The following is a 25,544-nucleotide window of genomic DNA, read 5'->3' as shown; positions in this document are numbered from 1 at the left end:
GTAAATCTGTGGAATTCTCTGCCCCAGAGAGCTGTGGAGGTTGGGTCATTGAATATATTTAAGGCGGAGATAGACAGATTTTTGAGCAATAAGGGACTAAAGGGTTACTGGGAGCGGGCAGGGAAGTGGAGCTGAGTCCATGATCAGATCAGCCATGATCGTATTAAATGGCGGAGAAGACTCGAGGGGCCGTATGGCTCCTCAAATTCTGCCCTCTCGACCATCCCTGATTATAATCGCTCCACCAGCGGTGGCCGTGCCCTCAGCTGCCTGGGCCCCAAGCTCGGGAACTCCCTCCCTAAAACTCTCCCTCTCTTTCCTCTCTAATACGCTCCTTAAAACCCACCTCTTTAAACAAGCTTTTGGTCACCTGCCTTAATTGCTCCTTTTGTGTCTGGGTGTTAAATGTATGTGTTGTGTCTGTAACGCTGCTGTGAAGCCCTTGGGACGTGTTGCTCCGTTAAAGGCGCTATATAAATACAAGTTGTGATTGCAGCAATTGACAGTTTGTCAGCCCGCGGAGGGACAAAGCCTGTCCGACTCACCAACCAATCAGCGTCCTGCAGCCCCGTGACCTCATCGCCCCTCAGCAGATCCTGCCCCAAGATGGCGGCCGTTGCCCCCGGGCCTGTCACCGGGAAAAAGCCCCGTAGCTGCCCCCCGGAGGCCCCGCTCGGGACAAACGCCGGAGTCGCAGGTTCTTGTTCGGAGCCTGAGGCCTACCCCGGGTGTTTAGAAAGCCTCGCCGCCGGTTCAAGGGCTCCCCTGCGCCCCGCTTCCTCCTCCTCCCGCTCCGGAATCTTTTCTCCACCTCTGGGCGTTGGGCGGCGCGCGCTCGAAAGACACGTGACCCGGGCCCACGGCCTGATCGACAGGAGCTTCCGACCAATGGGGAGCGAGATCACGGGAACAGTGGGCGGGCGTCCGATTGAGACGCGCGCTGGAACGTGTTGACGTCATGAAAAGTGCGGACGATGAAGACATTGCAACTTGGTTCTCCTGAGTGAGGGAGGCTGGGGGTCAAGGTTGATGACACTGTGCTGACCCTTGACCTCCCTTGCTCCCCAGTGCAGACCAGGAGAGGTTACACATTCCAGCTGCTCACTGTGGGGGTTGTCAGCTGATCCCAGCCTGGGCTGCAGTTGGGGAGACTGCAGTTAACCTCAGTGTCCTGGGCTCCTGCTACTGATCACTGTCCACTCACCCCAACAGCAAAGGCCAAGTCTGCAAAGGGGCCGTTTTTTTGGACTGTGATGCCCTCAAGGTTGAATAGGCTGCCAACAATCACTGCATATCCTAATGCATTGGCCCTTTGGACGGGCACTAGAAGGCAACCAGTGACTACGGAACTCCTCACTGTAGAGGAATAGGAGGATATGTTGATAGGGTGGGAGGAGGGGCGTGTGAAGTTTAAACCCAGACATGGGTCAGTTGGGCCGAATGGCCTGTTTCTGTGCTGTACATTCTATGTAATACCATGAAAGGTCAAATCAAGGGAATCAGCAACAACAAAAACTTGTATTTATATAACGCCTTTAATGTGTAAAACGTCCCAAGCAATTTAACAAAGTATTATAAGACAAAAACTTGACACCAAAGCACATAATCAGATATTAGGACAGGTGACCAAAAGTTTGGTCAAAGACATAGGTTTTAAGGAGCCTCTTAAAGGAGGAATGAGAGGCGGAGAGGTTTAGGGAGCGAGTTTTAGAACTTGGGGCCTCGGCAACAGAAGGTTGAGCGATTATCATCAGGGTTGCTGAAGAAGGCAGAATTAGAGGAGAGCAGATATCTCAGGGGTTGTTGGGCTGGAGGAGATTACAGAGATAGGGAGGGACGAGGCCATGGAGGGATCCGAAAACAATGAAGGAAATTTTGAAATCGAGGCGTTGCTTAACCGGGAAGAATGTAGGTCAGTGATGTTTCCCCAGCATTCTAGGCACACTGGCCTTCCCTCGTTCACCTGGACCTTGCTGGCTGCGATATTTCATCCTGCGTCCTCACTTCCAGTTGCTTCTGCAAGAAAAAACACAATGGGAAAAATAGCACCACTCTGTGAGAGGTCTTCCCTCCACAGCTCAAACTTAGGTTATATGAATTACATTTCCCTTTCCGAATGCTTGAGCAGCAACTCCTATCTATTTAGCTAGTCAATATTATTTTCACAAAAACCTATGTCCAGCCTTTGTGATTAAACAATACAAAAGGTATCTGCAATGTGTTTGCAGCCAGTTCTTTATCTTCCCCCTCGAGCAATCTGTCGTGGAAGGTAACATATGACTCCAAATCATTAGTTCCAAGCTTTTTTTTAAAATGTAGAACTAGGGGCATAATCTTAGAAGAAGGGGCCGTCCATTTAAAACTCAGATGAGGAATTTCTTCTCTTGGAGTGTTGTAAATCTGTGGAATTCGCTGCCTCAGAGAGCTGTGGAGGCTGGGTCATTGAATAAATTTAAGACAGTGATAAGACATATTTTTGACCGATAAGGGAATAAGGGGTTAGGGGAGCGGGCAGGGAAGTGGACCTGAGTCCATGATCGGATCAGCCATGATCGTATTAAATGGCGGAGCAGGCTCGAGGGGCTATATGGCCTACTCCTGTTCCTATTTCTTATGTTCTTATGGAGGCTGCTGAGCCTCTTTCTCCGCCCTGACCAAGATGGCGGCCGTTGAGCCCGCTCCTCCGGGCGCTGACTGACCGGGCCTGGAACCGGGGGACAAACATGGGGCCTGTGGGCTGTGATTCGGGGCCTGGGGCTGAGCCCAGCTGTGTGTGAAGCGGATGGTGCAGAGTGTTGTCTCTCAGGCCTGGGCCCGCACTCGGGCTGTGTGAAACCCACATCCCGCTGGGGTTTATTAACCCATGGAATTATTTTTTCTGCACTTTTCTGACTGACAGGTGACAAGCTCCGCCCCCTGTCAAGCCCCGGCCCCGTCAAGCCCCCTCACCCTCCCCCTCCCGGCCCAAATCATTCCATGCAGGTGGTGCCGATAAACAGGACTGGGGGAGGCATGCACTGGGACTGGGGTAAGGCACTTTGGCTGGGGGAGGCATGCACTGGGACTGGGGTAAAGCACTTCGGCTGGGGGAGGAATGTACTGGGACTAGGGTAAGGCACTTTGGCTGGGGGAGGCATGGACTGGGGTAAGGCACTTTGGCTGGCCCTTGCTGTCTTCTGCGGAGCTCTGTCCTCTGAAGTGAAAGTGGATCGAGTTACAATTTGCAAAGTCAGTGAGACCTTGGGATGGGTGGTTCCAGTTACACGTTCCAGTGAAACTTCAGGGTGTGGCTTATCTTCCAAGGGGACCAATCTTAGACAAAGGGTGGAACACGGCGGCCATTTTTGCCGTACAAATAAGCGCGTCCTTTATTAACCTGCTCTCGCCCTCTGCCAAACTCTCACCCACCGCGCATGCTCAGCTCACACTGCCCGGCTGATTGACGGCAGCTCCTAAACAATAGGGAGAGAGGGGGCGCAGCTGGAGGGCCGGGCTGGCGGTTGGTCTTCCAACCAATCGGAGTTTGCGAGGGGTGGGGCGTGGGCGGGGCTGAGTCCAGATCTCCCTCATTGGCTGCAACTCTGCCCCATTGTCAAAGCTGATTTCTCTCAAACTCCAGGAGGAAACAGGACCTTTGTGTTGTGGCTTTAAACAGATGGAACCCTGTGGAGTGGAGCAAACATTGCAGCATTTGGTAGTGACTTGGATTCATTCAGGTCAGATGGCGGGAATTATTTCAGGAAATAACACAGTGTAGTTGTTTCTGTTTAAACAGATGAAACCTGTCGTTGTGCAGCAACCACGCTTCTCGTGGTCTGGTCAACCATGTGTACAACAAGAATCGTCATGGAAGTAAAGGATGGTATCAAATTGGAAAAAAGGCATATAACGTTGCGAAGGACAGTGCAAGGCCAGAGGATTGGGAATTTTTTAGAAACCAGCAAAGGACGACTAAAAAATGCTAAAGACAGGGAAGATAGCAGATGAGAGCAAACGAGCAAGAAATATAAAAACAGACATAAAGAGCTTCTACAGGTATATAAAAAGGAAACGAGCAGCTAAAGTAAACGTTGGTCCCTTAGAGGATGGGACTGGAGAATTAATAATGGGAAACAAGGAAATGGCAGAAAATTTGAACAAATATTTTATATCAGTCTTCACGGTAGAGGACATTAAAAATATCCCAATAGTTGATAATCAAAGAGCTATTTCGGAGGGCGGGGGCGGAGGCGGAGGGGATGACTTAAAACAGTCACTATCACTAGAGATAAAGTACTAATCAAACTAATGGGACTAAAGGTGGACAAGTCCCCTGGACATGATGGCATGCATCCTAGGGTATTAAAAGAAGTGGCTGCGGAGATAGTGGATGTATTGCTTGTAATCTACCTAAATTCCCTGAATCCTGGAGAGGTCCCAGTGGACTGGAAAACTGCAAATGTAGCACCCTTACTCAAGTAAGGAGGGAGACAGAGAGCAGGAAACTATAGACCAGTTAGCCTACCATGTCATTGGGAAAATACTGGAGTTCATCATTAAGGAAGTAGAGCAGGACATTTAGAAAATCATACTGCAGTCAGGCAGAGTCAGCTTGGTTTTATGAAAGGGAAATCATGTTTGGCAAATTTGCTGGAGTTGTTTGAGGATCTAACGAGCAGAGTGGATAAAGGAGAACCAGTTGATGTCGTATATTTGGATTTCCAGAAAACATTCGATGAGGTGCCACACAAAAGGTTACTGGACAAGCTAAAAGCTCACGGGTTGTGGGTAATATATCAGTATGGATAGAGAATTGGCAAACTAACAGAAAACAGTCAGACAAATGGGTAATTTTCAGGTTGGCAAGTTGCAACTAGTGGGGTGCCACAGGGATCCGTGCTGGGGACTCAACTATTTACCATTTATATTAATGACTTGGATGAAGGGACCGAGTGTAACGCAGCCAAATTTGCTGATGATACAAAGATAGGGAAAGTAAGTTGTGAGGAGGACGTAAATAATCTACAAAGGGATATAGATAGGCTCAGTGAGTGGGCAAAAATCTGGCAGAAGGACTATAATGTAGTAGGAAAAATAAAAATGAAAATTATTATTAAAATGGAGACAATTACAAAATGCTGTCGTACAGAGGGATCTGGGGGTTCTTGTACATGAAACTCAAAGTTAGCATGCAGGTACAGCAAGTAATCAGGAAGGCAAATGGAATGCTGGCCTTTATTGTAAGGGGGATAGAAACATAGAAAATAGGTGCAGGAGTAGGCCATTCGGCCCTTTGAGCCTGAACCACCATTCAATAAGATCATGGATGATCATTCCTTCAGTACCCCTTTCCTGCATTCCCTCCATACACCTTGATCCCTTTAGCCGTAAGGGCCATATCTAACTCCCTCTTGAATATATCCAATGAACTGGCATCAACAACTCTCTGCGGCTGGGAATTCCACAGGTTAACAACCCTCTGAGTGAAGAAGTTTCTCCTCATCTCAGTCCTAAATGGCCTATTCCTTATCCTAAGACTGTATCCCCTGGTTCTGGACTTCCCCAACATCGGGAACATTCTTCCCGCATCTAACCTGTCCAGTCCCGTCAGAATCTTATATGTTTCTATGAGATCCCCTCTCATCCTTCTAAACTCCAGTGTATAAAGGCCCAGTTGATCCAGTCTCTCCTCATATGTCAGTCCAGGCATCCCTGGAATCAGGCTGGTGAACCTTCGCTGCACTCCCTCAATAGCAAGAACGTCCTTCCTCAAACTGAACACAATATTCCAGATGGGCCTCAATGTACAACTGCAGTAAGATTTCCCTGCTCCTATACTCAAATCCCCTTGCTATGAAGGCCAACATACCATTTGCCTTCTTCACCGCTTGCTGTACCTGCATGCCAAATTTCAATGACTGATGAACCATGACACCCAGGTCTCGTTGCACCTCCCCTTTTCCTAATCTGCCGCCATTCAGATAATATTCTGCCTTCGTGTTTTTGCCCCCAAAGTGGATAACCTCACATTTATCCACATTATACTGCATCTGCCATGTATTTGCCCATTCGCCTAACCTGTCCAAGTCACCCTGCAGCCTCTTAGCGTCCTCCTCACAGCTCACACCACCACCCAGTTTAATGTCATCTGCAAACTTGGAGATATTACACTCAATTCCATCATCTAAATCATTAATATATATTGTAAAGAGCTGGGGTCCCAGCACTGAGCCCTGCGGCACTCCACTAGTCACTGCCTGCCATTCTGAAAAGGACCCGTTTATCCCGACTCTCTGCTTCCTGTCTGCCAACCAGTTCTCTATCCACGGTCAGTACATTACCCCCAATACCATGTGCTTTGATTTTGCATGCCAATGGAGTATAAAAGTAGGGGAGTCCTACAACTGTACGGGGCATTGGTAAGACCACACCTGGAGTACTGCGCACAGTTTTGGTCTGGACTTGTCTCCATTCCCGTGCCGAGGGGATTGCTACACCAGACGGGAGGGGAACATTTGGGGTCACTGATTCCCACCAATTCCCATTCCCCTTCTTTCTGGTGGATAATGGAGGGGCCACTGTGTGTAATGTGCAAGTCAGTAAGAATTGTCAGCAAGCTCTTTCCAATTGCAGATTTTATTCAGTGGAAACTTGGACACTATTGTAGATTTTGTACCAAAGATCAATTTAGGATTAAAGTAAAAATTCATAATTTTATTCAAAACTGAATTTCTGTTGAGAGTTCCTGAATTAAGGGAAAAGATAACACACAGTGTTTCTTAAATGGACACTGCAGCCCCGAGAACACGATCAGCAATATATCCAGTATATTAAAGTCCAGCCCAGTTATCGGGTTATTAACATCAGCAGAAACAAAAAACAGCTGTCAGAATGAATATTGTTCAGTCGGGATGTGATTAACAGCAGCAATAACAGCAGATTCCAACCCCTGCAGTCACTTGTGAACTTGCTGGTGTGTCAGCAGGTTGGATGACTGAGTGAATCCCTTCCCACACTCAGAGCAAGTGAACGGCCTTTCCCCAGTGTGAACTTGCTGGTGTCTCAGCAGGTTAGATGAATTAGTGAATCCCTTCCCACACTCAGAACAGGTGAACGGCCTCTCCCCAGTGTGAACCTGCTGGTGTCTCAGCAGGTGGGATGACTGAGTGAATCGCTTCCCACACTCAGGGCAGGTGAAAGGCCTCTCTCCGGTGTGAACTTGCTGATGTTTCAGCAGGTTGGATAACTGAGTGAATCCCTTCCCACACTCAGAACAGGTGAATGGCCTCTCCGCAGTGTGAACTCGCTGGTGTCTCAGCAGGGTAGATGACTGAGTGAATCCCTTCCCACACTCAGGGCAGGTGAAAGGCCTCTCTCCGGTGTGAACTCGCTGGTGTTTCAGCAGGTTGGATGACTGAATGAACCCCCTCCCACACTTAGAGCAGGTGAACGGTCTCTCCCCAGTGTGAAGTCGCTGGTGAGTTACAAGGTGGGATGACCCAGTGAATCCCTTCCCACACACGGGGCAGGTGAACGGCCTCTCCCCAGTGTGACTGCGTCGATGAATTTCCAGCGCAGATGGTGATCTGAATACCTTCCCACAGTCACCACATTTCCACGGTTTCTCTGTGGTGCGGGTATCCTTGTGACTCTCCAGATTGGATGATCAGTTGAAGCCTCGCCCACACACACAACACGTGTACGGTTTCTCCCCACTGTGAATGGTGCGATGTTTTTTCAGGCTGTCTAACTGGTTAAAGCTCTTTCCACAGGCAGTGCACTGGAACACTCACTCGGGTGTGTGTGTCTTGGTGCTTTTCCAGTCACACTGATATTTGAAATCTTTTCCCACAGACAGAACAGACAAACATTTCTCCTTCAAACTTTCAAAGGCCGATGATATTCAGGTCCTGAAGAATCGATTGACTCCGTCAGATCTTGACGTGATGTTTGGTTTGTGTTTCCTGTCTGAAAATCTCCCCTTCTAATACGCTGTAAAAGGAGATAACAAAACTCATCACTGTCAGTACAAGACAGAAATTCAGGTTAGACACATCTAGTTTCCGTGGAATATGCTTTTCTCCTGTTCTTCCAAAGCTGTAAATCCCTGTCCCACACATTGTCTCTCCTGCCATATTAGTTTAACTCCTCCCCAACAGCATTAGCAAACACTCCCCCTAGGACATTGGTTCCGGTCCTGCCCAGGTGCAGACCGTCCGCTTTGTACTGGTCCCACCTCCCCCAGAACCAGTTCCAATGCCTCAGGAATTTGAATCCCTCCCTGCTGTGCCACTGCTCAAGCCACATATTCATCTGCGCTATCCTGCGATTCCTACTCTGACTAGCACGTGGCACTGGTAGCAATCCCGAGATTACTACTTTTGAGGTCCTACTTTTTAATTTAGCTCCTAGCTCCTTAAATTCGTTTCGTAGGACCTCATCCCTTTTTTTACCTATGTCGTTGGTACCAATCTGCACCACAACTGGCTGTTTTCCCTCCCATTTTAGAATGTCCTGCACCCGCTCCGAGACATCCTTGACCCTTTCACCAGGGAGGCAACATACCATCTTGTAGTCTCGGTTGCAGACGCAGAAACGCCTATCTATTCCCCTTACAATTGAATCCCCTATCACTATTGCTCTCCCACTCTTTTTCCTCCCCTCCTGTTCAACAGAGTCAGCCACGGTGCCATGAACTTGGCTGCTGCCCTCCCCTGATGAGTCATCCCCCTCAACAGTACTCAAAGCAGTGTATCTGTTTTGCAGGGGGATGACCACAGGGGACCCCTGCACTACCTTCCTTGCACTGCTCTTCCTGCTGGTCTTCCATTCCCTATCTGGCTGTGGGCCCTTCACCTGCGGTAAGACCAACTCGCTACACGTGCTACTCACGTCATTCTCAGCATCGTGGATGCTCCAGAGTGAATCCACCCTCAGCTCCAACTCCGCAACGCGGACCGTCAGGAGCTGGAGGTGGATACACTTCCCGCACACGTAGTCGTCAGGGACACTGGAGTCGTCCCTGAGTTCCCACATGGTACAGGAGGAGCATAACACGCGACCGAGCTGTCCTGTCATGACTTAACTCTTAGATAGGCAACAACAATGTTAAAGTTTACTCACTGTTAGAAGAGAAGAAAGAAAACTACTCACCAATCACCAGCCAATCACTTACCCCCTTGGCTGTGACGTCACCTTTCTGTTTCTTTCTACTTCTTTTTTGCCTTCTCCCTGTAGCTGCACAAGTACGCCTCTCGCTGCCTTTATAGGCCTCCGACCCCGGACTCGCGCCTCACCAACTGCCGCTGCCGCTGGGCCTTTTATAGGCCTCCGACCCCGGATTCGCGCCTCACCAACTGCGAATCTCGGTTTTAAATGGGCAGCCCCTTATTCTAAGATTATGCCCTCTAGTTCTAGTCTCCCCTATCAGTGGAAACATCCTCTCTGCATTCACCTTGTCAAGCCCCCTCGTAATCTTATATGTTTCGATAAGATCACCTCTCATTCTTCTGAATTCCAATGAGTACAGGCCCAACCTACTCGACCTTTCCTGATCAGTCAACCCCCTCATCTCCGGAATCAACCGAGTGAACTTTCTCTGAACTGCCTCCAAAGCAAGTATATCCTTTCTTAAATATGGAAACCAGAACTGTACGCAGTATTCTAGGTGTGGGCTCACCAATACCCTGTCTAACGGTAGCAAGACTTCCCTGCTTTTATACTCCATCCCCTTTGCAATAAAGGCCAAGATTCCATTAGCCTTCCTGATCACTTGCTGTACCTGCACACTAACCTTTTGTGTTTCATGCACCAGGACCCCCAGGTTCCGTTGTACTGCAGCACTTTGCAATTTTTCTCCATTTTAAATAATAACTTTCTCTTTGATTCTTTCACCAAAGTGCACAACCTCACACTTTCCAACATTATACTCCATCTGCCAAATTTTTGCCCACTCACTTAGCCTGTCTGTCACTTTGCAGATTTTTTGTGTCCTCCTCACACATTGCTTTTCCTCCCATCTTTGTATTGTAAGTAAACTTGGCTACGTTACACTCGGTCCCTTCTTCCAAGTCGTTAATGTAGATTGTAAATAGTTGGGGTCCAAGCACTCATTCCTGTGGCATCCCACTAGTTACTGATTGCCAACCCGAGAATGAACCATTTATCCTGACTCTCTGTTTGTTAGCCAATGCTCCATCCATGTTGGTATATTACCCCCAACCCCATGAACTTTTATCTTGTGCAGTAACCTTTTATATGGCACCTTGTCAAATACCTTCTGGAAGTCCAAATACACCACATCCACTGGTTCCCCCTTAGCCACCCTGTTCGTTACATCCTCAAAGAATTTCGGCAAATTTGCCAAACATGACCATCCTTTCATAAATCCATGCTGACTCTGCCTGACTGAATTATGTTTTTCCAAATGTCCTGCTACTGCTTCTTTAATAATGGACTCCAACATTTTCCCAACCACAGATGTTAGACGAACTGGTCTATAGTTTCCTGCTTTTTTTTAAATAGGGGCATTACATTTGCAGTTTTCCAATCTGCTGGGACCTCCCCAGAATCCAGGGAATTTTGGTAAATTACAACCAATGCATCCACTATCCCTGCCGCTACTTCTCTTAAGACCCTAGGATGCAAGCCATCAGGTCCAGGGGATTTATCTGCCTTTAGTCCCATTATCTTACTGAGTATCACCTCCTTAGTGATTGCGATTATGGTAAGTTCCTCCCCCCTATAGCCCTTTGACTATCCAATGTTGGGATATTGTTAGTGTCCTCTACCGTAAAGACTGATACAAAATATTTGTTGAGAGTTTCTGCCATCTCCATGTTCCCCATTACTAATTCCTCGGTCTCGTCCTCTAAGGGACTAACATTTACTTTAGCCACTTTTTTCCTTTTTATATACCTATAGAAACTCTTGCTATCTGTTTTTATATTTTGTGCTAGTTTACTTTCCTAGTCTATCTTCCCTTTCTGAATAATTGTTTTAGTCATTCTTTGCTGGCTTTTAAAAGGCTTCCTAATCTTCTGTCCTCCCACTACTTTGTATGCCCTTGTTTTTAATTGGATACCATCCTTTATTTCTTTTGTTAGCCACAGATGGCTATCTTTCCTTTTACACCCTTTCCTCCTCACTGGAATATATTTTTCTTGAGAGTTGTGAAATATATCCGTAAATGTACTCCACTGTTCATCAACCGTCCTACACTTTAATCTATTTTCTCAGTCCACTTTAGCCAACTCTGTCCTCATACCTTTGTAGTCTCCTTTATTTAAGCTTGAGATCCAACTTTCTCGGCCTCCATCTGAATTTGAAATTCAACCGTGCTATGATCACACATTCCCAGGGGATCCTTTACTCGGAGATTGTTTATTAATCCTGTCTCATTACACAGGACTAGATTTAAGATAGCCAGCCCCCTGGTTGGTTCTGTTATATACTGTTGAAGGAACCCATCCCTTATGCACTCTATGAACTCTTCCTCAAGGCTACCCTGACCAATTTGATTTGTCTAATCAATATGGAGATTAAAATTACCCATGATTATTGCTGTTCCTTTTTTACAAGCCCCCACTATTTCCTGGTTTATGCTCTGACCAACAGAGTTGCTACTGTTAGGGGACCTATAGACTACGCCCACCCGTGACTATTTCCCCTTATTATTCCTTACCTCCACCCAAACTGTTTCAACATCCTTATCATTTGAGCCAATATCGTTTCTTACTATTGCAGTGATTCCATCCTTCATCAATAGAGCTACCCCGCCTCCTTTTCCTTTCTGTCTGTCCCGTCTGGATTGTCAAGTACCCCTGAATATTTAATTCCCAGTCCTGGTCACCTTGCAACCACATCTCTGTAATGGCTATCAGATCATACCCATTTGTCTCAATTTGTGTCGTCAACTCATCTATTTTGCTGCAAATGCTACGTGCATTTAGACAAAGTGCCTTTAAGTTAGTTTTTTTACCCTTTTTTCCGACTTGTTTCCTCTCTCCTTCAAACTCACTTCCTTTATTTTTGCTTTCTAATTCCAGCTTTACTCCCCTCCCTACTGAATCTATTTTCAGGTTCCCATCCCCCTGCCAAGCTAGTTTCAACCCTCCCCAACAGCACTAGCAAACCCTTCCCCCCCCCCTTCCCCCCCTCCCACGAGGATATTGGTTCCGGCTCTGTTGAGGTGCAATCCGTCCGGCTTGTACAGGTCCCACCTCCCCCAGAAGCAGTCAATGCCTCAGGAAACTAAAGCCCTCCTGCCTGCACCATCTCTCCAGCCACGTATCCATCTGTTCTATCCTCCTATTTCTGTACTCACTAGCTCGTGGCACTGGGAGTAATCCGGAGATTACTACCTTTGAGATTCTGCTTTTTAATCTCTCTCCTAGCTCCCTAAACTCTGCCTGCAGGACCTCATCCTTCTTCCTACCCATGTCATTGGTACCGATGTGGACCACAATCTCTGGCTGTTCACCCTCTCCCCCCAGAATGCCCTGCCGCCGCTCAGTGACATCCATCACCCTGGCACCAGGGAGGCAACATACCATCCTGGAGTCATGTCTGCGGCCACAGAAACACCTGTCTGCTCCCCTGACTATTGAATCCCCTACCACTATTGCTCTTCCATTCTTCTTCCTCTCCCTCTGTGCAGCTGAGCCACCCGTGGTGTCATGGATTTGGCTCTGGCTGCACTCCCCAGAGCCACCATCGCCCTCACTGGTACTCAGAACAGAATACCGGTTGGAGAGCGAGATGGACTCTGGGGACTCCTGCACTACCTGCCTAGTCCTCCTCTTCTGTCTGGCGGTCACCCACTCCCTCTCTGCCTGCACACTCTGAAGCTGTGGGGTGACCACCTCTAGAAACATTCTATCCACGTAGCTCTCAGTCTCGCGGATGCTCCGCAGTGTCCCCAGCTGCCGCTCAAGCTCCAAAACACGGAGCTCGAGTTGGTGCAGCCGGAGACACCTCCTGCACATGTGGTCGTCCCAGCTGTATGAAGTATCCAGGATTTCCCATATGCCACAGGATGTGCAATCCACGGGACTGAGCTGGCCTGCCATCCCTCGAGTTACACTCCCAACTATTGAGTAGAACTAAACTCTAAACCTTAGCACAACACATCCAGCCATTACTCAGCAAACAGCTGATTTAATTAACTGGCTCTCCTTAGAATAAAATCACATATATTATTGGCAGATCCTACTGACAACAATGCCAAAGGTTTCCGACTGAAAAGAAAAAGAAAAATACTCACCAATCCACCAGCCAATCACTTACCCGCTTGGCTGTGACGTCACACTTCGATTTTGATTTTTTTTAACTTTTTGTCCCTGCACCAGCTGGCTCCTCCGACTCTCGGGCCCTTTTATCTGGGCCTGGCTCCTCCCGCTCCCGCTGCTGATCTGATCATGGACTCAGCTCCACTTCCCTGCCCGCTCCCCATAACCCTTTATTCCCTTATCGCTCAAAAATCTGTCGATCTCTGCCTTAAATATATTCATTGACCCAGCCTGCACAGCATCCTGGGGCAGAGAATTCCACAGAGTTATAACCCTCTGAGAGAAGAAATTCCTCCTCATCTCAGTTTTAAATGGGTGACCCCTTATTCTGAAACTATGCCCCCTAATTCTAGATTTCCCCATGAGTGGAAACATCCTCTCTGCATCTACCTTGTCGAGCCCCCTCAGTATCGATAAGATCACCTCTCATTCATCTGAACTTCAATGAATATAGGCCCAACCTACTCAACCTTCATAAGATATCCCCTTCAACTCAGGAATTAACCTAGTGAACCTTCTTTGAACTGCCTCCAATGAAAATATATAGTTCCTTAAATACGGAGACTAAAACTGTATGCAGTACTCCAGCTGTGGCCTCACCAATACCTTGTACAGTTCGAGCAGGACTTCTCTGCTTTTATACTCTATCCCCCTTGCAACCCCAGCTTCTCCAGTCTGTTCAGGTAACTGAAGTCTCTCATTCCTGGAATCATTCTCGTAAATCTTTTCTGCATCTTCTCTAAGACCTTCACATCATTCCTAAAGTGTGGTGCCCAGAATTGGGCACAGTACTCCAGTTGAGGCCGGACCAGTGTTTTGTACAAGTTCATCATAATATCCAAGCTTTTGTACTCTATACCTCTATTTATAAACAGAGACAGAGCCTGGTGTAATATAAACAGAGACAGAGCCTGGTGTAATATAAACAGAGACAGAGCCTGGTGTAATATAAACAGAGACAGAGCCTGGTGTAATATAAACAGAGACAGGGTCTGGTGTAATATAAACAGAGACAGGGTCTGGTGTAATATAAACAGAGACAGGGTCTGGTGTAATATAAACAGAGACAGGGTCTGGTGTAATATAAACAGAGACAGGGTCTGGTGTAATATAAACAGAGACAGGGTCTGGTGTAATATAAACAGAGACAGGGTCTGGTGTAATATAAACAGAGACAGGGCCTGGTGTAATATAAACAGAGACAGAGCCTGGTGTAATATAAACAGAGACAGGGTCGAGTGTAATATAAACAGAGACAGGGTCGAGTGTAATATAAACAGAGACAGGGTCGAGTGTAATATAAACAGAGACAGGGTCGAGTGTAATATAAACAGAGACAGGGTCGAGTGTTATATAAACAGAGACAGGGTCGAGTGTAATATGGTGCGAACTGGTTTAAAAGCTCTGCAGATCTGATTCAACACCAGTGAGTTCACACTGACGGGAAACAGTTCAGTTGGTCTCTGTGGGAAGTGGTTCAGTCATTCACCCTCATTGCACACCGACACACGCACACTGGGGAGAGGCCATTTACCTGCTCCATGTGTGGGAAGGGAGTCACTTGCTCATCCACACTGCAGAATAAGGGGTCAGACATTCAGGACTGAGATGAGGAGAAATTTCCTCACTCAGAGGATGGTGAATCTTTGGAAAATCTCGACACCAGAGAGCTGCAGGTGCTCAGCCGTTGAGTAGATTCAAGACAGAAGGTGATCGTTTTTTTGGAAACTAAGGGAATTAAGGGATATGGGGATAGTGCAGGAAGATGGAGTTGAGGTAGAAGATCAGCCATGATCTTGTTGAATGGCAGAGCAGGCCTGAAGGGGCAAAATGGCCGACTCTGGCTCCTATCTGTTATGTTCTTAAGTAGCGGTGGACATGGCCTGCTCCCTCTCCAGGGTCACCCGGACACAGACCAGACCGCAGGAAGAGAGGCAGGCAGCCAGAGTGACCCCCGTGCACTGCCCATCCTGGACCTACAAATTGCTGTTCTAGCCAGGCCCAAGAGCAGGTCCAGGAGACGATCCTCTGATTACCCACACCCTCCACACCAAAGATTAGGAATTGGGGCTAAATTGTAACCAAACATCGAAGAGCAAGTTATTATTTAAATGGAGAAAAATTGCAAAGTACTGCAGTACAGCAGGACCTGGAGGTCCTGGTGCATGAAAGACAAAAGGTTAGTATGCAGGTACAGCAAGTGATCAGGAAGGTCAATGGAATCTTGCCCTTTGTTGCAAAGGGGATGGAGTATAAAATCAGAGAAGTCTTGCTGCAGCTATATAAGGTATTGGTGAGGCCACACCTGGAGTACTGCGTGCAGTTTTGGTTTCCATATTTAAGAAAAGATATACTTGCTTTGGAGGCAGTTCAGAGAAGGTTCACTAGGTTGATTCCAGAGATGAGTGGGTTGACTTATGAGGAAAGGTTGAGTCGGTTGGGCCTCTACTCATTGGAATTCAGAAGAATGAGAGGTGATCTTATTGAAACGTATAAGATTATGAGGGGGCTTGACAAGGTGGATGCAAAGAGGATGTTTCCACTGATAGGGGAGATTAGAACTAAGGGGCATGATCTTAGAATAAAGGGCCATCCATTTAAAACTGAGCTGAGGAGGAATTTCTTCTGAGAGGGTTGTAAATCTGTGGAACTCGCTGCCTCAGAGAGCTGTGGAAGCTGGGTCATTGAATAAATTTAAGTCAGAGATAGACAGTTTCTTAACTGATAAGGGAATAAGGCGTTATGGGGAACGGGCAGGGAAGTGGACCCGAGTCCATGATCGGATCAGCCTTGATCGTATTAAATGGCGGAGCAGGCTCGAGGTGCCTTATGGTCTACTCCTGCTCCTATTTCTTATGTTCTTATGTAAAATATTGATAAATGTTAAACTGTTTTGCTGACAAAAGAAATCTTGATTTGATTTTTAAAAGATAAATTGTTTAACGGGGGTTTACACAGACTCACCTGACAGGCCGACTCAAGATCCACCCCTCAAGCACCGCGATTGGTTGCAGAACACGCTGCTCCCTGGGCCCTCCGGCCTCTGAGCTCTCTTCCTGTTGGTTCCCAGGGCAATCAATCACCACTCGCCAACATTACGCTGCCAGATGAAGTTGAGGGGCTCAGAGGAAAAAATAAAATGAAGCTGTGAATCTGAGTTTAAAAAGTAAAATTAGAGAAGCGTGAGTAAATTTATAAACAAAACTATTTAAAGTCAAATCAAATGAATTGTTGCATTTAATATATTCCTTTTGGGCCAAGTGGGAAACAAGAGATGTGTGGGCTGTGCAGAGTGTCTGTGCCTGGTTACACAGTATGTCCCTGGCTCTCCGCTCCAAGTGCACATGTTTCAGCTCACATCCAACTGACTGGATAAACCTCGCCCGTCTAAACCCCATCACACAAATATCAGCATTTGATGTTTAGTTATGCTAAACCTTTATAAAACACTGGTTAGGCTTCGGCTGACACATTGTGTTCAATTCTGGGCACCACACTTTCAGAAGGATGTCTAAACCTTAGAGAGGGTGCAGAAGAGATTTACTAGAATGGTACCAAAGATGAGGGAGCTCAGTTATGTGGAGATACTGGAGAAGCTGCAGTTAAACTCCTTGGAGCAGAAAAGATATAGAAGAGATTTGATAGAGTGTTTAAATTCATGAACGGTTTTAATAGACTAAATAAGGAGAAACACTTTCCCACAGCAGAATGGTTGGTAACCAGAGGACACATTGTATAAGCAGCGAGTTGTTGCAATCTGGAATGCACTGCCTGATAGGGTGGTGGAAGCAGATTCAATAGTAACTTTCAAACGTGAATTGGATAAATACTAAAGGGACAATATTTGCAGAGTTATGGGGAATGAGCAGGGGAGTGGAACTAACTGGATAGCTCTACCATAGAGGTAACAAGGAGGATCGATGAAGGTAGTGCATTTGATGTAGTGAATATGGATTTTAGCAAGGCTTTTCATAAGGTTCCACATAAGAACATAAGAAAACATAAGAACATAAGAACATAAGAACATAAGAATTAGGAACAGGAGTAGGCCATCTAGCCCCTCGAGCCTGCTCCGCCATTCAACAAGATCATGGCTGATCTGGCCGTGGACTCAGCTCCACTTACCCGCCCGCTCCCCGTAACCCTTAATTTCCTTATTGGTTAAAAATCTATCTATCTGTGACTTGAATACATTCAATGAGCTAGCCTCAACTGCTTCCTTGGGCAAAGAATTCCACAGATTCACAACCCTCTGGGAGAAGAAATTCCTTCTCAACTCGGTTTTAAATTGGCTCCCCCGTATTTTGAGGCTGTGCCCCCTAGTTCTAGTCTCCCCGACCAGTGGAAACAACCTCTCTGCCTCTATCTTGTCTATCCCTTTCATGATTTTAAATGTTTCTATAAGATCACCCCTCATCCTTCTGAACTCCAACGAGTAAAGACCCAGTCTACTCAATAGGAGCAGGAGTAGGCCATACGGCCCCTCGAGCCTGCCCCGCCATTTAATATGATCTTGGCTGATCCGATCATGGACTCAGGTCCACTTCCCTGCCCGCTCCCCATAACCCCTTATTCCCTTATCGCTTCGGGCAGATTATTCAAAAATAAAAGCCCATGGGATCCAAGGCAAAGTGGCAAGTAGGATCCAAAATTGGCTGAGGCAGGAAGCAAAGGGTAATGGTCGATGGGTGTTTTTGTGACTGGAAGGCTGTTTCCAGTGGGGTTCCACAGGGCTCAGTACTAGATCCCTTGCTTTTTATGGCATATATCAATGATTTTGACCTGAATGTAGGGGTATGACTAAGAAGTTTGCAAATGATACAAAAATTGGCCGTGTGGTTGATAATGAAGAAGAAAAGGATAAAGCTGTAGACTGCAGGAAGATATCAATGGAATGGTCAGGTGGGCAGAACAATGACAAATGGAATTCAACCCAGTGTGAGTTAATGCATTTGGGGAGGGCTAACAAGACAAGGGAATACACAATAAATGGTAGGACACTGAGAAGTGTAGAGGAACAGAGCGACCTTGGAGTGCTTGAACACCAATCCCTGAAGGGAGCAGGAGAGGTAGATAAGATGGTTAAGAAAGCATTCGGGATACTTGCCTTTATTAGCCGAGGCATAAAATATAAGAGCAGGGCTGTTCTGCTTGAACTGTATAAAACACTAGTTAGGCCACAGCTAGTTGTGCAGTTGTGGTCACCACATTAGAGATTTACGAGGATGTTACATAGAAACATAGAAAATAGGTGCAGGAGTAGGCCATTTGGCCCTTCTAGCCTGCACCGCCATTCAATGAGTTCATGGCTGAACATGCAACTTCAGTACCCTCTTCCTGCTTTCTCGTCATACCCCTTGATCCCCCTAGTAGTAAGGACTTCATCTAACTCCCTTTTGAATATATTTAGTGAATTGGCCTCAACAACTTTCTGTGGTAGAGAATTCCACAGGTTCACCACTCTCTGGGTGAAGAAGTTTCTCCTCATCTCGGTCCTAAATGGCTTACCCCTTACCCTTAGACTGTGACCCCTGGTTCTGGACTTCCCCAACATTGGGAACATTCTTCCTGCATCTAACCTGGCTAAACCCGTCAGAATTTTAAACGTTTCTATGAGGTCCCCTCTCATTCTTCTGAACTCCAGTGAATACAAGCCCAGTTGATTCAGTCTTTCTTGATAGGTCAGTCCCACCATCCCGGGAATCAGTCTGGTGAACCTTCGCTGCACTCCCTCAATAGCAAGAATGTCCTTCCTCAAGTTAGGAGACCAAAACTGTACACAATACTCCAGGTGTGGCCTCACCAAGGCCCTGTACAACTGTAGCAACACCTCCCTACCCCTGTACTCAAATCCCCTCGCTATGAAGGCCAATATGCCATTTGCTTTCTTAACCGCCTGCTGTACCTGCATGCCAACCTTCAATGACTGATGTACCATGACACCCAGGTCTCGTTGCACCTCCTCTTTTCCTAATCTGTCACCATTCAGATAATAGTCTGTCTTTCTGTTTTTACCACCAAAGTGGATAACCTCACATTTATCCACATTATACTTCATCTGCCATGCATTTGCCCACTCACCTAACCTATCCAAGTCACTCTGCAGCCTCATAGCATCCTCCTCGCAGCTCACACTGCTACCCAACTTCGTGTCATCCCCAAATTTGGAGATACTACATTTAATCCCCTCGTCTAAATCATTAATGTACAGTGTAAACAGCTGGGGCCCCAGCACAGAACCTTGCGGTACCCCACTAGTCACTGCCTGCCATTCTGAAAAGTACCCATTTACTCCTACTCTTTGGTTCCTGTCTGCCAACCAGTTCTCAATCCACGTCAGCACACTACACCCAATCCCATATGCTTTAACTTTGCACATTAATCTCTTGTGTGGGACCTTGTCGAAAGCCTTCTGAAAGTCCACATATACCACATCAACTGGTTCTCCCTTGTCCACTCTACTGGAAACATCCTCAAAAAATTCCAGAAGATTTGTCAAGCATGATTTCCCTTTCAGAAATCCATGCTGGCTTGGACCTATCATGTCACCTCTTTCCATATGCGCTGCTATGACATCCTTAATAATTGATTCCATCATTTTACCCACTACCGATGTCAGGCTGACCGGTCTATAATTCCCTGTTATCTCTCTCCCTCCTTTTTTTAAAAAGTGGGGTTACATTTGCTACCCTCCACTCCATAGGAACTGATCCAGAGTCAATGGAATGTTGGAAAATGACTGTCAATGCATCCGCTATTTCCAAGGCCACCTCCTTAAGTACTCTGGGATGCAGTCCATCAGGCCCTGGGGATTTATCGGCCTTCAATCCCATCAATTTCCCCAACACAATTTCCCGACGAATAAGGATTTCCCTCAGTTCCTCCTCCTTACTAGACCCTCTGACCCCTTTTATATCCGGAAGGTTGTTTGTGTCCTCCTTAGTGAATACTGAACCAAAGTACTTGTTCAATTGGTCTGCCATTTCTTTGTTCCCCGTTATGACTTCCCTTGATTCTGACTCTAGGGGACCGACATTTGTCTTTACTAACCTTTTTCTCTTTACATATCTATAGAAACTTTTGCAATCCGTCTTAATGTTCCCTGCAAGCATCTTCTCGCACTCCATTTTCCCTGCCCTAATCAAACCCTTTGTCCTCCTCTGCTGAGTTCTAAATTTCTCCCAGTCCCCGGGTTCGCTGCTATTTCTGGCCAATTTTTATGCCACTTCCTTGGCTTTAATACTATCCCTGATTTCCCTTGATAGCCACGGTTGAGCCACCTTCCCTTTTTTATTTTTACGCCAGACAGGAATGTACAATTGTTGTAGTTCATCCATGCGGTCTCTAAATGTCTGCCATTGCCCATCCACAGTCAACCCCTTAAGTATCATTCGCCAATCAATCCTAGCTAATTCAAGCCTCATACCTTCAAAGTTACCCTTCTTTAAGTTCTGGACCATGGTCTCTGAATTAACTGTTTCATTCTCCATCCTAATGTAGAATTCCACCATATTATGGTCACTCTTCCCCAAGGGGCCTCGCACAACGAGATTGCTAATTAATCCTCTCTCATTACACAACACCCAGTCTAAGATAGGCTCCCCCCTACTTGGTTCCTCAACATATTGGTCGAGAAAACCATCCCTTATGCACTCTAGGAAATCCTCCTCCACCGTATTACTTCCAGTTTGGCTAGCCCAATCTATGTGCATATTAAAGTCACCCATTATAACTGCTGCACCCCTAATTTCCTGTTTGATGCCCTCCCCAACATCACTACGACTGTTTGGAGGTCTGTACACAACTCCCAGTAACGTTTTTTGCCCTTTGGTGTTCTGCAGCTCTACCCATATAGATTCCACATCATCCAAGCTAATGTCTTTCCTAACTATTGCATTAATCTCCTCTTTAACCAGCAATGCTACCCCACCTCCTTTTCCTTTTATTCTATCCTTCCTGAATGTTGAATACCCCTGGATGTTGAGTTCCCAGCCCTGATCATCCTGGAGCCACGTCTCCGTAATCCCAATCACATCATATTTGTTAACATCTATTTGTACAGTTAATTCATCCACCTTATTACGGATACTCCTTGCATTAAGACACAAAGCCTTCAGGCTTGTTTTTTTAACACCCTTTGTCCTTTTAGAATTTTGCTGTACAGTGGCGCTTTTTGTTCTTTGCCTTGGGTTTCTCTGCCCTCCACTTTTCCTCATCTCCTTTCTGTCTTTTGCTTTTGTCTCCTTTTTGTTTCTCTCTGTCTCGCTGCATTGGTTCCCATCCCCCTGTCATATTAGTTTAACCCCTCTCCAACAGCACTAGCAAATACTCCCCCTGGGACATTGGTTCCAGTCTTGCCCAGGTGCAGACCATCCGGTTTGTACTGGTCCCACCTCCCCCAAAACCGGTTCCAATGCCCCAGGAATTTGAATCCCTCCCTGCTGCACCACTGCTTAAGCCACGTATTCATCTGCGCTATCCTGCGATTCCTACTCTGACTAGCATGTGGCACTGGTAGCAATCCCGAGATTACTACTTTTGAGGTTCTACTTTTTAATTTAGCTCCTAGCTCCTTAAATTCGTTTCGTAGGACCTCGTCCCTTTTTTTTTACCTATGTCGTTGGTACCAATGTGCATCACGGCAACTGGCTGTTCTCCCTCCCTTTTTAGAATGTCCTGCACCCACTCCGAGACATCCTTGACCCTTGCACCAGGGAGGCAACATACCATCCTGGAGTCTCGGTTGCGGCCCCAGAAACGCCTATCTATTCCCCTCACAATTGAATCCCCTATCACTATCGCTCTCCCACTCTTTTTCCTGCTCTCCTGTGGAAAAGAGCCAGCCACGGTGCCATGAACTTGGCTGCTGCTGCCCTCCCCTGATGAGTCATCCCCCTCAACAGCACTCAAAGCAATGTATCTGTTTTGCAGGGGGATGACCACAGGGGACCCCTGCACTACCTTCCTTGCACTACTCTTCCTGCTGGTCTTCCATTCCCTAGCTGGCTGTGGATCCTTCTCCTGCGGTAAGACCAACTCGCTACACGTGCTACTCACATCGTTCTCAGCATCGTGGATGCTCCAGAGTGAATCCACCCTCAGCTCCAATTCCGCAACGCGGTCAGTCAGGAGCTGGAGGCGGATACACTTCCCGCACACGTAGTCGTCAGGGACACCGGAAGTGTCGCTGATTCCCACATGGTACAGGAGGAGCATATCACGTGACCGAGCTCCCCTGCCATGAGTTGTTGCCTGGACTGGAGAATTCTAACTACGAGGAAAGATTGAATAGGCTGGGGTTGTTTTCTTTGGAAAAGAGGTGCTGAGGGGAGACCTGACTGAGGTGTATAAAATTATGAGGGGCCTGGATAGAGTGGATAGCAAGCACCTATTTCTCTTAGCAGAGGGGTCAGCTGTGGCTCAGTGGGTAGCACTCTTGCCTCGGAGCCACTCCAGGGACTTGAGCACAGAAAGTGTAGGCTGACACTGCAGTGCAGAGGGAGTGTTGCACTGTCGGATGAGACGTTAAACCGAGGATCTGTCTGCTCTCTCTCTCTGGTGGCTGTAAAAGATCCCATGGCACTATTTCAATCAAGAGCAGGGGCGTTATCCCCGGTGTCCTGGGCAATATTTATCCCTCAACCACATGGCTGTTTGTGGGAGCTTGTTGTGCGCAGATTGGCTGCTGCGTTTCCCACATTACAACATGACCACGCTCCAACATAACTTCATTCTCTGTAAAGTGCTTTGAGATGTCTGGTGGCGGTGAGAGGCGCTATATAAATGTAAGTCTTATATCAATGTAAGCCAAGAGCTGTACAGTGGGATTAGGCTGGAGAGCTCTGTGCCGGCAAGGATACGATGGGCTAAATGGCCGCCTTCTGTGATGTCACTGTCTGGGATTCTATGATGTCACAGGTCTCACCAGCAGCCGTACTGTCTGATGGGTGATTGACAGCCCAGAGTCCGCGCCTGCGCACCGGGAGCCGCGCTCGGCACAGCGCCCCTCTCTGTCGCCGTCGGTAATAGCTGCGCATGCCCAGAGGACACCGACCTCCCCCTACGCTGGGAGCTGCGCCTGCGCACTCGGATCCTGCGGCGCGGAGTCAAGACTGCGCGGGGCCTTCCGGGGAAAGGCGTTTGTGTCCGTTAAAGAGCCGCGATCGGTGACGTAAAGTGAGTTTTCTCTGCTCCGTTTGGGTAGAGAATCGCGCGGGGGGGGGGAGGGGGAGAATAAAGGGAAATCCAAACCTGAGAGTCCGCACATCCGGGTCCCCGACACCACTTTACACAGTTTGGCGGAGCGCGTTCGAGGGACACGTGACCCGGGCCCACGGCCTGATTGACGGGAGCTTCCGACCAATGGGGAGCGAGAGGGGCGGGGCTGGAGGTGCAAGCCGGCGGCGGTCCTCCAACCAATCGGGGGGGTCGAGGGGCGGGACTTGTGCCGCTGATTGGCTGAGCCGCAACAACAACAACTTGTATTTATACAGCGTCACAAAAGGCCGGAAGGCGCTTCCCAGCGCGCGGTGTGAGAGTGTTCCAGGACAAATACATTGGGCCCCGAGACACAACAATCAATGAAGGCCGGGGAGCGACAGGCCGCTCAAAGAGGCCGCTTTTAAACTGAGAAAATAGGTGCAGGAGTAGGCCATTCGGCCCTTCGAGCCTGCACCACCATTCAATAAGATCATGGCTGATCATTCCCTCAGTACCCCTTTCCTGCTTTCTCTCCATACCCCTTGATCCCTTTAGCCGTAAGGGCCATATCTAACTCCCTCTTGAATATATCCAATGAACTGGATCAACGACTCTCTGTGGTAGGGAATTCCACAGGTTAACAACTCTCTGAAAGAAGTTTCTCCTCTTCTCAGTCCTAAATGGCCTGCCCCTTATCCTTCGACTGTGTCCCCTGGTTCTGGACTTCCCCAACATCAGGAACATTCTTCCTGCATCTAACCTGTCCAGTCCTGTCAAAATTTTATATGTTTTCATGAGATCCCCTCTCATCCTTCTAAACTCTAGTGAATACCATCATTCAATAAGATCACGGTTGATCTGGCCGTGGACTCAGCTCCACTTACCCACCCGCTCCCCATAACCCTTAATTCCCTTATTGGTTAAAAATCTATCTATTTGTGATTTGAATACATTCAAAGAGCTAGCCTCAACTGCTTCCCTGGGCAGAGAATTCCACAGATTCACAACCCTCTGGGAGAAGAAATTCCTTCTCAACTCGGTTTTAAATTGGCTCCCCCGTATTTTGAGGCTGTGCCCCCTAGTTCCAGTCTCCCCGACCAGTGGAAACAACCTCTCTGCCTCTATCTTGTCTATCCCTTTCATGATTTTAAATGTTTCTATAAGATCACCCCTCATTCTTCTGAACTCCAACGAGTAAAGACCCAGTCTACTCAATCTATCATCATAAGGTAACCCCCTCATCTCCGGAATCAGCCTAGTGAATCGTCTCTGTAACCCCCTCCAAAGCTAGTATATCCTTCCTTAAGTAAGGTGACCAAAACTGCACGCAGTACTCCAGGTGCGGCCTCACCAATACCCTGTACAGTTGCAGCAGGACCTCCCTGCTTTTGTGCTCCATCCCTCTCGCAATGAAGGCCAACATTCCATTCGCCTTCCTGATTACCTGCTGCACCTGCAAACTAACTTTTTGGGATTCATTCACAAGGACCCCCAGGACCCTCTGCACCACAGCATGTTGTAATTTATCCCCATTCAAATAATATTCCCTTTTACAGTCCCAGTCGATCCAGTCTCTCCTCATATGTCAGTCCTGCCATCCTGGGAATCAGTCTGGTGAACCTTCGCTGCACTCCCTCAATAGCACGAATGTCCTTCCTCAGATTAGGAGATCAAAACTGAACACAATATTCCAGGTGTGGTCTTACCAAGGCCCTGTACAACTGCAGTAAGACCTTCCTGCTCCTATTCTCAAATCCCCTCGCTATGAAGGCCAGCATGCCATTTGCTTTCTTTACTGCCTGCTGTATCTGCATGCCGACCTTCAATGACTGATGTACCATGACACCCAGGTCTCATTGCACCTCCCCTTTTATTAATCTGTTACTATTAACGAGCGTCTTGAAGGAGGAAAGAGAGGTGGAGAGGTTTAGGGAGGGAGTTCCCGAGCTTGGGGCCCAGGCAACTGAAGGCATGGCCGCTGATTGTGGAGCGATTATAATCAGGGCTACTCAAGAGGCCAGAATTAGAGGCTATCTCAGGGTGGGCGGTGTGAGACTGAAGAAGATCACAGAGATA

General features: G+C 47.4%; 2 long non-coding RNA genes across 3 annotated transcripts in view; one reads left to right on the top strand and one right to left on the bottom strand.

Annotated features, from left to right (window-relative positions):
• LOC139232628 (uncharacterized) overlaps positions 1 to 25,544 on the top strand; it is a 156,485-nt gene that overhangs the window by 7,280 nt on the left and 123,661 nt on the right. Inside the window, exon 2 of one of the 2 annotated variants that reach the window (XR_011588059.1) lies at positions 7,834 to 8,024. This is a non-coding gene — a long non-coding RNA (uncharacterized lncRNA). Of the gene's footprint in view, positions 1 to 7,833; positions 8,025 to 23,356; positions 23,445 to 25,544 lie in introns of those variants that run through there. The other variant, XR_011588060.1, reaches the window with a different exon arrangement.
• On the bottom strand, positions 1,517 to 23,603 carry LOC139232624 (uncharacterized). Its single transcript, XR_011588054.1, has 3 exons — positions 23,520 to 23,603; positions 16,233 to 16,421; positions 1,517 to 2,016 (listed from the first exon to the last, which is right to left on the bottom strand). It is a non-coding gene; the product is annotated as an uncharacterized lncRNA (long non-coding RNA).

The sequence above is a fragment of the Pristiophorus japonicus genome, chromosome 20 (assembly GCF_044704955.1).
Source record: "Pristiophorus japonicus isolate sPriJap1 chromosome 20, sPriJap1.hap1, whole genome shotgun sequence".
NCBI classification, from domain to species: domain Eukaryota; kingdom Metazoa; phylum Chordata; class Chondrichthyes; family Pristiophoridae; genus Pristiophorus; species Pristiophorus japonicus.
This window is presented reverse-complemented; position numbering and strand designations above follow the sequence as displayed.